Source organism: Tamandua tetradactyla, chromosome 9 (genome assembly GCF_023851605.1).
Source record: "Tamandua tetradactyla isolate mTamTet1 chromosome 9, mTamTet1.pri, whole genome shotgun sequence".
NCBI classification, from domain to species: domain Eukaryota; kingdom Metazoa; phylum Chordata; class Mammalia; order Pilosa; family Myrmecophagidae; genus Tamandua; species Tamandua tetradactyla.
This window is the reverse complement of record NC_135335.1, coordinates 59,445,419-59,455,051: the sequence shown is the minus strand read 5'-3', so window position 1 is coordinate 59,455,051 and position 9,633 is coordinate 59,445,419. Positions and strand designations below refer to the sequence as shown.

Here is a 9,633-nt window from a genome sequence, read left to right as displayed (position 1 = left end):
GACACACTTCACATATTTTTATATATAATTTGTGTTTATTCTGTATTTTTAAATTTTTTTGTGGTGAAATATAACAGATATACAAAAAAAGGCAATAATTTTCTAAGTACATTTTAAATAGTAGTTACAAAACAAGTTTGGTCTGGGTTCCCATTCCACTATTTTCAGGTTTTCCTTCTAGCTGCTCCAAGACACTGGAAGCTAAAAAAAAATACCATTATAGTGATTCAGTAGTCATACTTGTTTGTTAAATCCTATCTTCTTTTGTTATAACTGCTCCTTCTCCTTTGATCCTGCTCCCAATCTATAGGGATCTTTGCCTATTCTAACTTTTTTGTGTTGTCAATAATATAGGAAAGGGGATGGAACTAGTTGATATTTTTAGAGACTGGCCCCTCTGGGTTTCAGGACTTATCCAGCCTAGGAACCCTCTGGAGGTTTATAGATTTTAGGAAAGTAAACTTCGTACATGAAACTTTTGTACACTCTCAGATAGAGTGTTCTTTAGGGTTAACAGGAACGATGTTAGCTGGGGTATTGCAAAACACGGCAATTAACAATATTTAGCTGAAGCTTGCATAAGAATAGTCTCTCAACTCCATTTGAACACTCTTAGCATTGATACCTTATTTTGTTACATTTCTTCCCCACATTTTAGTCCAGAAGGCATTGCTGATCCCATGGTGCGAGGGCCAGGCTCAACCCTGGGAATCATGTCCCTATTGTCAGATTGACTTTCATCCCTGGATGTCACGTCCGTGTAGGGGGAGGGTAATAATTTTCCTTGAAGAGCTAGGCTTAGAGAGAAAGAGACCACATCTGGGCAACCATAGAGATTTCCTGGAATAAACTCCTAAATATAGTCATAAGTAGTCTCAGCATCTCTGCTACAGAAATAAGTTTTATAAGGATAAGCCTCAAAATCAAGGGCTTGGCCTATTTTCTTGGAGTCCCTAATGTTTGCAAAAATACCAGGGGTTTCATAGATAGGAAAATTTAATATTTCCATATTTTTTCTCCAGTCCCTCAAAGGACTCTACTAATACTTTTTAGTTGTCAGCCCACCATAGTCTGGAATGTATCCAGGTATCACATTAAGCCGTACAGAATGTCAAGACCTTGCTCCCATTCTGGGCTCCATGTGTTTGGGGTGTTTAAATGAGCTATCCAGATAGGTTGATTTAGATTATGTATTACAGAAAATTTAGCTTCCAGACACAATAAACCTCTGTGCCTTTGGTCTCAAACAGAAGGTAAAGCTCTAGAGTACATACACTATCATCTTTTGCTCTGAATTCTGATTTACCTTACTCTCAACCAGATCAGCTTCATTTTTTTTTTTCAAAATGCTCTCAGTATTTATTTCACTCTCTCTAAATCTTCCATGGAAAGACAGACATTTCACAGATACAGAGGCTCTGACTGCAGGGTCACAAGCCTAAGTACAGGCAGATGCAGTAACTGAACTGTACTGGGCACGGAAGAACCACTACCATTGAAAGCTCTGAGATTCAGAAGTCACATTCTATCTGTAATGAGGAACTCTTGGGCACAGCTGGCCAGGAGAAAATAGCTTCGAAGTTCCTCTGACAGAGCTGGCGTGGGCGGGAGAGTGGTCATGTCTTTAGTTTTGCCACCAATACCGGTCATCTTCATCCAGAGCATACCAGTTTTCATCAATGATGAAGCTGGGCTTGGTCCTCTTCACCTCTTCCAGCAGACGTTTTTGTTGGGTGGTAAATATCACTTTCCACATCCCTACAGTTTTTAGATTAGATGTGGGGCTTCCAAAGGCCACGCACAGCTTGGTGGTCCCAGTAGTGCCGAAGTTGTTCTGATTCAGGTTTAAGCTGCTGAGGCTCCGGTTGTGGCAGAGGGCAGAGGACAGTGCCTCGCAGCTGTCAGAGGTCAGTCCACACGCCTCCAGCCCGAGTCTCCTCAGGGAGGTGCTCTCTTGTTTCAAGCCCTCGCACAGCCGGATGGTACCCTTGTCACCCAGCTCGTTGGACGCCAGGTCCAGGCTCCTCAGGTAGTTGCTTCTCCTGATCACTGAGGACAGACTCTCGCAGCAAGCGGAGCTGAGGCAGCAGCTCACCAGCTCTAGGTCCTGGAGGCGACAGTATGGTTCCCTCATGACCTCACACAGAAGCTTTACCCCGTCGTCTTGCAGGGTGTTCTGGCTAAGGCTCAGGTGCGTCAGACTCCTGTTGCTTATAAGTGCAAATGCAAGAAAACCACTGCTAGCTGCTTGCAGGTTGCACTGATTAAGTATCAGCCTCTGGAGATAACAGCTGGGATGTTTTAGAAATCGACACAAGGCGTTCACGCCATCATTCCCCAGGTTGTTGCCGGCCAGGTAGAGGCGAGTCAGGTTCTGGTTGATGGTGAAGACAATGGCCAAATTCTGGCAGCTGGATTCTTTGAGACCACAGTGCCCCAACCTCAAAGCCTCCAGCAAGCAGTTGCGGTGTTTTAGGGCCATGCACGCAGCCTCTATGTCTCTGTCTTTCAGGTGGGTGCTTTCCAGGTTGAGGTATTTTAGATTACGGTTGGTAATTAGGGTGGTCCAGAGATGTTGGAGGCCGAGGGTTATCTGTGCATCTTTAAGGATGAGGGTCTTTATTTTGCAGACTGGAAGCCTCAGCTTGGTGCAGAGGGTCTTCATGGCCCATTCATTCAGGATGCTGCAGCTCAGGTCCAGGAGTCTCAGGTTTACCAGGGTGCTGAGCACGAAGCAGAACTTCTGCCACCACTTGGTGATGAGGGTCTTCCCCTGTGACCCGTTGGGGTTCACGTGCTGGGTCTCAGTGATCTCATCCTTCGAGAAGATCTCTTTGACACTCAGTCGAATTTTCTGCAAATGCTGACATACTGGAGACAGAAAGAAGACACGAGCAAGTCCATCTGCTGGTTGATTGGAAGCCACACTTCCTGGAAAGGTTCCAATGTCAAGCGAACAAACTCTTCATCTTGAGTCTCATAAAGGCAGTGGAAGGAGTCCAGGACATCTAGTGGCAAGGTGGCCTTAGCCTGCCTACCTAACAGAGAGACCCATTGCAGAAGCTCCTGCCTGATCACCAGGGGGACATGGCACCCGAGCAGCACCTCCAATTTCCTCATGGACTTCTTGTTCATGAGGCCAAACAAGAACCGCTTCATCTGAAGCAAGTGGGGATTAAAGCCAATTCTTTTAAGGTCCATCAGGCTCTTTGCATTCCCAATGGATAGGTGGTATGGATCACAGTCTTCTTCCATTCCCTCTAGGACATAGTACAAGGCAGCACAGAACTCCTGGAAGCTGAGGTGAAAGAAGGTGTAACATCTCTTGTCAAGGATATTCTGGGGAAGGATTTTCATGTGAAATAGGGAGGAGAGCTCGGACTCCTCCAGCCTGTAAAAACTCAGGTCGTCGCTGTAAAATACAAACTTCATATGCCACACTCCCTCCAAAGCCATGACACAGGCCCTTCAAGATGTCTTTTTCTTTGGGGTTGAGACAGTGCTGAACTTTGTCCCGTGGGGTGAGCTGTTGGAACATGAAAGTGGTGTATAAGCTTGTGAGCGTTTGGCAAGTGGGGGAAAGATTGCTTTTTGCCACCTCCTACAGAGCCATGCAGATCATTGAGCACACAGCAAAAACCTGGCAATTATCGAACAGCTGGTCATTATCCATCACTGAATTTAAGATTTGTAACTTCCGTTGCTCATCCTTAATCTGCTCGGAGATCATCTTAATCCTATGTTCCACTGAGATTCCCCCAACTAACAGGTACCGGGGTGACCTGATCACCGACTTGAGCTTTCCTAAGCCCACGTCTCTGATCGTAATCATTAAGGAACACTCTGGGAGGAGGGCCTTCTTCAGGAGGCTACTCATCAGGACAGACATCGGCTGCTTCTCAGCCCAGTCCCTACAGATCTTCTCGTCACTATCTTTGATGATGAAGCTCAGGTCATCGAAGCTGTCCAGGACGAACAAGAGCTTCTGTGGCTGGGACATGATCTCTGACACTGGAGCCTCAGAGTCTGGCCACTCCCTGGAAATCAGCTCAGCAAAACTTCCCTCCCCGAGCCACTGCATCTCTCTGGCATGGAGAAAGAAGATGTAGGAGAACATGTCCTTGTAAAGTTGATCTTGCACCCAGTACAGCTTGACCCTCCTGGCCAAAAGTGACTTTCCAGTTCCGGATTTTCCATGCAGGACCACGGTGAGAGGCCGTGAGCTGCACCCATCTGGGTGAAAGGCATCGATCAAAATTTTTGTCTGTGGCCAGTGGGTTACAGATTCTTCGAACGTGAATGTGATGTCCACGTTCGTGGAGAATTTAGTAATCACGTGTTGCTTGTAATTCCGTTGGCCTAGTTCTTCTATGGTATCTGCAGTTCCAGCACCATCTTGTTCTATAGCTGATAAACTTTCTGGCATCATTTCGTTGTTGGTTCTTGGTCAATCCCTATTAGTTCAGAATCCTCCAGTTTTTCATCCTGTGTGTATTTTTTCATCTCATCCTTTGCCTTCTCAGAGAGTTCTGATAGGTTCATCTTTTCAAAGATGTTAATAGTCACCTCCCAAGCAAGAGATACTATATAATATTCATGCAAGAAGCATGCCAGCTGTTCTGTGTTGGCATTCATCACCTCGAACCGTGGAAAGTGGCCTTTCACCAGTTCTGAAGTTTCTTCCATTAGTAATTCCTTGAATCTCTGAAGCTCTTCTTTGTCTAGCTCCTTGAAACACCACTGCAGGCCATAGATGGAAAAGGAGGGTAATTTAATGTCTTCCATCTTGATGAAAGGTGGAGAGGTCAAGTTTTGGTAGAAAAGCAGAAACGTTGGTGATATGGAACAAATAGGACCAAAGCTTTCACTTTGCCTCTTTTCTTCCTTCTTCTATACTTCCTATCTCTCCTGGTACATCTGTCTCCACAGGTGTCAACTGGATTCCTCACCTCCAAGCTCAGATCCCACTTCTCCAGATCAGCTTCATTTCTGTCTCTAATTGAAGCTTCATCTCTTTTTAGGTTACTTTAACTGTTACTGCATGTAGCAATGCTGACTTTCAGAACTGCAGAACTCCAACTCTTTTTTTTTTTTTTTTAAAGGAAAGACAGAGAGAAGGAAGGAAGGATAGAAGGAAGGAAGGAAGGAAGAAAGGGAAACATCTTTTAAACATTTTCTTGTTTTATTGTATTCTGTTTCTCCGTATTTGTTACATGGGCTGGGGCCGGGAATCGAACCGAGGTCCTCCGGCATAGCAGGCAAGCACTTTGCCCGCTGAGCCACCGCGGCCCGCCCAGAACTCCAACTCTTAATCTTCAGTGTCACAGAGGTACTAAAAGTTCCAGGGAAATACCAGTTCTGATGCACATATAGTTTAGTGTATCAGAATCTAGGAATACATTTACAACTTTGGACTAAGTATGGTTGCTATAAACACTTACAATCTAGGCTCCAATTTTCGTTTTTGGCTTATTTTTTATAGCACATTGTTCCCCAAGGTTCATTTAGTTCTTTGCATGCCTCATGACATCGTTCTATTTTGTAACCGCATGGTATTCCATGGTATATATATATCGCAGTTAGACTGTCGGCTTCTCAGTCATTGTACCCTTCAGTTCCCTCCATCCATTGGGCATCATGGATAATGTCCAAAATAAACAACCCATGTTTTACAGTGTCCTCACTTAGATGTACGATCGGCAACGTTCTCACTTTTGGACAATTTTATTGGTCCAAAGAAGCAAAGAACCAATAAACATAGCTTCACCAAATATCAAATCAAAACCTCCTTTAATCTTTTGTCCTTTCCCCTTCATTATTTACCTCTGGTATTGCAGTAAGACTGTTGATGTCTTCCTGTTAACTATAGGCTATAGCATGCAATATTCAGTTTCCCCCTATACCTGTCTGTTATTCATTCGATGAAGCTAACATCACTCTAATACCAAAACCGGGTAAAGACGCTGCAAGAAAGGAAAACTACAGATCAAGCTCCCTAATGAATATAGATGCAAAAATTCTCAACGAAATGGAATATTCTTCAGGATAGATCATAGGCTGGGAAAAAAAAAAAACAAGTCTTTATAAATTTAATAAGATTGAAATGATCAATCTTGCCGGTACTCTTCAATTCTGTGCCCTCATCTATACTTCCCTCTTCTGTCTTTTATTTTCAGCAGACAGAACTTTCTTTAGTATTTCTTGTAGGGAAGGTCTCTTGTTGACTAGTTCTCCCAATCTTTTTCTTTGGAGATTTTAATCTCTCCCTCAACCTTAAAGGACAACTTAGTTACATAAAGTTACATAAAGAATTCTTGGCTGGAAGCCTTTCTCATTCAGGATCTTAAAAATGACATACCACTGCCTTCTCACATCCATGGTGCCTGTTGAGTAATCTAAACTCAGTCTTATGTGGTTTGCCTTGTATATATGGTAGATCTCTTTTCTCATGCAGCATCAGGATCTTCTGGTTCTCTTCAAAGACTGACAGTCTACTTAGTACATGTCTTGGAGTAGGCCTATTTGGATTTATTCTATTTAAGGTTCATTGGACCTCTTTGATTTGCGTATTTAATGTCTTTTATAAGGGTTGGGGAGTTTTTTTGAATTATCTCTTCAGCTAACCTTCCAAGCCCTTTACTCTTCTCTTCTCCTTTTGGGATGCCAATGATTCTTATATTTGTACATCTTTTATTGTACAAAATTTCCCTAAGATCCAGTTCCATTTTTTTCCATCTTTCTTGCCATTTGTTCTTTTGTGCATTTGAGTTAAATTGCACTGTCCTTTAGTTTGCTTATTCTTTTCTTCTGCCTCTTCAGATCTGCTGTTGTATGTCTCTAGTATATTTTTTATTTTGTTGGCAGTACATTTCATTTCTGGAAATCTGCTATTTACCTATTTAATCTTTCAAATTCTTCTTTATGCTCTTCCTGATAGCCTTTATTTCTTTATAAATATCCTTAAGCAAATGTTCCATATTCAGTGTCCCCTCAAGTGTTTTGATTTGGTCATTTGGCTGGGCTATTTCGGCCTGGATCTTCAGCTTTGTGATTTTCTATTGTATTCATGGCATTTGATTATCTTAATAAATTTATTTTGCAAGTTGGTTTGCTTCATTCTTTAAGTTTCATATTTACTTGGGTTTGTGTTGAAAGCCCCCTTTGCACTTGGTTTGTCAGTAAGTCCCCACCATTTCAAGGCCTGTATCTCATGTAGGGGTGGGGGCAGCAGGGAGGGGTGCAATTCTACTTAGGGGTCTATTAAAATCTAGGCAGAAAAAATGCACAGGTGGTTCAGCAGCAGAACACCTGCCTGTCACATGGGAGACCTGGATTCATCTCCTGGCCCATGCACAGAAAAAAATAAAAGATAAAAGCTTGAGGGTCTGTTAAGAACTAGGCAGAAAAGGATGCCCAGGTGATTCAGCAATAGAAAGTCTACATGTCATTCATGAGACCTGGGCTCAACACCCCGCCCATGCAAAAAAGAAGGTGGTGTGCACCTCAGCTGGCCTCCTTGGCCTCACCTCTCTGTCTGTGCATGCTCAAGATTCCTGTCCTCTGTGGGTAAAGGGGAGTGGGAGTAGGACCCCACAAGCCCCCCTCACAAGCTGCCCAACAGGGCAGTTTCACTTCGCATTCCCCCCTCCTCTCAGGGGGTTGGAGTACCCCTGGTCTTGAACAAAAACAGCTAACTATGGTGGCCTATCTCAGGGTATGGAGCAGGCACTGTGCCCTGACTCAGTGGTCCCCATGTACAGGGAAGCAAGTCCATCACCCTCTGGGCTCACCACAGGAACTCCCTACCATGAGGGAACTCCTCCCAAGCCTTCTGTGGAGTTGGCCAGAGCACAGGAGCATGCCATTGCCTCAGGACCCCCCACCCCCCATGCCACCCACCCCTGGTTGACTCACTGTTAAGGACACTCACCCTCTCTTCATCCCAGACTCTCCACTTCAACTGCAGTCACAGTTGTTTATTCTATTTTTTGACCCTATCTTGTTTCACAGAGCTTGGGTAAAGTCTGCCCACCCTATTCCACACTTTCCTGGAAGCCAATACTTTATCTTTTAATATGATATTTTAAAAATAGTTCAAATATGGTGATTAAATGTACAAATATAAGAAGTTTTTGGATGAAGGAGAACAAATGAATGCCAAGATTGCAACTTGTTTAAAATTAGATTGTATACAAGGCAGTGCACAAGTGGCTCAGTGGCTCAATTCTTGCCTGCTGTGCTGGAGACCTGGGTTCAATTCCTGGAGCCTGCCCATGTAAAGAAAAAAATTGGATGGTATAAAGGAAAAAATACTGTCAAAGTAAAATAAGGTCTATAGTTAATAGTAACATTGTTATATATTTTCATTGAATTTAACAAAGGCAATACATCAAAACTAAATGTCAATACATGGGGGATATGGTGGAGGGGTATGGGATCTTTGTGAAAAAAAGGGAAATGTCCTCATATAGACTGTAGTGGTGAAGTCATGTCTATGTGATTATACTAGGAACTGTTGCTTTTTAATTAGGTTGGATTGTATGATGTGTGAATAAAAACTGTTTAAAAATGAACAGAGAGAAAAATTACTTGCAGAGGACTTATTTTGTTGCTCAGATATAGTCTCTCTCTCTTTAAGCCCAACTCTGCAAGTATCATTACCCATCCCCCCTACATGGAACATGACTCCCAAAGGTGAAAGTCTCCTTGACAATGTGGGATATGACTCCCATGGATGGGCATGGCACTGGCACTGTGAAATCAACAATGCCTCTCTAACCAAAAGGGGGAAAAGACAAGTAACTAAGGTATCAGTGGTTGAGAGAGATCAAATGGAGGCGAGAAGCTACTCTGGAGGCTTCTCATATACAAGTTCAGCTACATATTGCTATTTATCATGGTTAAAACCATTCCAGCCAACCCTAAAGAGCACCTAGGGCTATAGCTGAGATTTTACAAATGTTCCGCATGCACTGTGATAACTTTCCAGATGGGTTACTACACCAGATAAGTCCTGAAACCCAGAGAGGCCAGCCTCTCCAGAACATCCTCTAGTTCCATCCCTCATCCCATGTTATTGACAGCCCTTTCCAGCATGAAAAAGTTAGAATGGGCATAGCCCAAATACCCCTAAAGGTTGAGAGAAAGATCAAAGGAAAGGGTGAAGTTATAACAGAGAAGATAAGATTTAATAAGGAGAATGACTGCTGAATCATTACATTGATATTTATTTTAGTCTCCAATGTCTTAAAACAGTGGAAGGAAAAACCTAAAATTGTAGAACTGTAGCACATACCAAACTTTGAAATCTGTTCTATAGTTAATTGTTGTGTATTTTGAAATTTATTGCTTTTTTGTACATATGTTATTTTTCACTATAAAAAACTAAAAATAATAAAAATACACACAGTGATACAAGCACTGGAGAAAATAAGGAGAGATGTAGCTATTCACAGAGAAGCAGAGTGGTGCAGTCTCTGGAGGGCAGTGCAGTGGCTCCACAGGAAACTAAGTATAGAGCTACCATATGATCCTGCAATCCTGTTGCTAGGTGTATACTTGGAGGACCTTGGAGTGGGACACAAATGGACATTTGTACCCTGGTGCTTATGGTGGCAGTATTCCTGAAGTGCA

General features: G+C 43.0%; 1 pseudogene; it reads right to left on the bottom strand.

The window, feature by feature from the left end:
• Window positions 1–1,481: 1,481 nt before the first annotated feature.
• LOC143645703 (NACHT, LRR and PYD domains-containing protein 5 pseudogene) lies at window positions 1,482–4,426 on the bottom strand (annotated as a pseudogene).
• Window positions 4,427–9,633: the final 5,207 nt, after the last annotated feature.